The sequence below is a fragment of the Penaeus vannamei genome, chromosome 28 (assembly GCF_042767895.1).
Source record: "Penaeus vannamei isolate JL-2024 chromosome 28, ASM4276789v1, whole genome shotgun sequence".
Lineage (NCBI taxonomy): Eukaryota > Metazoa > Arthropoda > Malacostraca > Decapoda > Penaeidae > Penaeus > Penaeus vannamei.
In genome coordinates this window covers 32928490-32930989 of record NC_091576.1, presented here as the reverse complement: position 1 = coordinate 32930989, position 2500 = coordinate 32928490, and the positions used below count along the sequence as shown (strand labels likewise).

The window sequence follows — 2500 nt, the reverse complement described above, 5'->3', positions numbered from 1 at the left end:
GCCCCGGAACCATAGACTTCAAACATGATCTAAACAAGTATTTAAGTATTTAATTATCTAAGTAAGTATTATTTAATTATATAAGTAAGTATTATTTAATTATTTAATTAAGTATTTAATTATCTAAGTAAGTATATAAGTACTTAAATAGACCTTGACTTCAAACACCATTAATTTCGGGTCGAGATGACACAGCATTATTCGTTCACATCTTCAAGAACTCAACAAAAGTGACCGGTATTCAAAAAAGAAGAAGAAGGAGAAGGTATAGAAGAAGAAGGAGAAGGAGAAGAAGGAGAAGAAGAAGGAGAAGGTATAGAAGAAGAAGGAGAAGGAGAAGGAGAAGAAGAAGAAAGAGAAGAAGAAGAAGAAGAAGAAGAAGAAGAAGAAAGAGAAGAAGAAAAAGAAGAAGGAGAAGAAGAAAAAGAAGAAGGAGAAGAAGAAGAAGAAGAAGAAAGAGAAGAAAAGAAGAAGAAAGAGAAGAAAAGAAGAAGAAAGAGAAGAAAAGAAGAAGAAGAAGAAAGAGAAGAAAAGAAGAAGAAGAAGAAGAAGGAGAAGAAGAAGAAGAAGAAGAAGAAGAAAAAGAAGAAGAAAAAGAAGAAGAAAAAGAAGAAAAAGAAAAAGAAAAAGAAAAAGAAGAAAATACGGATGAGAATCTATATTCCATGGTACCTTCCAGTGTCACACGCAGTTCCATAATCAGTGACATTATTTGCTATTGGATCCTCCTTGGTAAACCGCGCTGACTATACTGAACTCTCTTTAACGAGGCGACGAGTTGAGTGCTTGTGGATGACTGGCTGAATACACGTCTAAACACACATTATAAATTCATTATGGTCACCACGTCAATTATCAATAATCATCATCGACCTGTCAACCTGTTATCAATCATCACTAATCTGTTAAGCGCATCTACTACGCCTAAAAGAGAGAGAGAGAGAGAGAGAGAGAAATAGAGAGAGAGAGAGAGAGAGAGAGAGAGAATATATATATATATATATATATATATATATATATATATATATATATATATATATATATATATATATATATATATATATGAGTCACATGTACAAAAAAAAATCTATTATTTGTCCTAACTACCGCTACACAATGGCAGGACGCAATTCACCACCGACGTGTGGGTCTAATGAGCTAAACTCTGCCAATCCTTTTAACTATTTCAATGGCGTACTTCAGTAGTTAACTACAATTCTAACTGGATAGTCGTTTATGTCACTTCTAATTAACTGTTAATTCGTGTTTCTGTTAAAGGGAAAAGCGTATTTCAGGGGAAAGAGCGTGGTAGTCTACTGACATCACTATATTAAAATTCATATGAAAAAGGTTCGAGCTTCAAATATTGGTAATCATCACCTTATCGAATATTTCCTCGTAAAGTAAAAATGAGTATGCGAGTCTAATATAAAAAAGGACAAAAAATCGGTATTGGTACTATTTTCTAGTTCGCACACGCAAGCACGCGCACGCACGCGCACCCACCCGCACGCAAGCACAGACAGAATTTTTGCTTACATAAACTTTCTACTTCTAAAAACAAGAGGTTGATTACCCCAGTAAAATAAACAATCACTTACAAACACAAGTCTCCTACCTATATAAATTAAAACAACGAACACAAACATATAAAAAACAATGCAACCAACAAATAACCACTAATTAAAAACACACACACAAAAAAAAACAATAATAATAATGCAACCAACAAATAACCACTAATAAAAAAACACACACACAAAAAAAAAAAAAACAATAATAATAAAAGAAAAAATCAACTTACCCTCCGACTTTCTAACAGGTCCTTCCTCACCAACCCCAAGTGCAGTTCCTTCCCGACTGCTGCTCCCGACTTGCGTCCCGACCTGCAGTGTAAACAAACGCCTAAATTCCAGCCTGGGAATTCTTCGACCACGCATGTGTACACCACTATCGGCATGCATCGAGAAATTCCTGTCTTATAGTCGTAAAATATGTTTTTTAGGTGTTTTTTTTCTTTGGTGATAATGCTAGTTACTCACTGGATATTTCCCCTTGTGTCCTACACTGAATAATTTGTTTCAATGGTGATAACGTATGTTAATTTTCCTGATGATTGAATTACTTTATTGGATGGAAACTTTGTTTGGATTAGAAGAATGTATGTTCGTTTAATATTTGTTAAATATTCGTGAAATGAATCGTATTAAAAATGTATTGCATTTACCGAAAACCAAACATAAGTTTACATGATTTTTGTGCATACGCATGTCATAAATACCATGTACGTATGTAACATATAAACAATTGGTTTATGTAGTACGCACATGCATACATACATGCATACACACACACACACACACACACACACACACACACACACACACACACACACACACACACACACACACACACACACACACACACACACACACACACACACACACACTCACTCTCTCAAACAGCGCATCCCTCGGGTTGAGAATAACAATGCACCGCC

The 2500-nt window shown here is 34.8% G+C and overlaps 1 protein-coding gene across 2 annotated transcripts in view; it reads right to left on the bottom strand.

The window, feature by feature from the left end:
- Positions 1-2500, bottom strand: part of LOC113828956 (uncharacterized) — a 21761-nt gene that overhangs the window by 18067 nt on the left and 1194 nt on the right. The window contains exon 2 of one of the 2 annotated variants that reach the window (XM_070142027.1): positions 1805-1886. The gene's annotated coding sequence lies outside the window, so the exon portion shown is untranslated. The remainder of the gene's footprint in view (positions 1-1804; positions 1887-2500) is intronic. The other variant, XM_070142028.1, reaches the window with a different exon arrangement.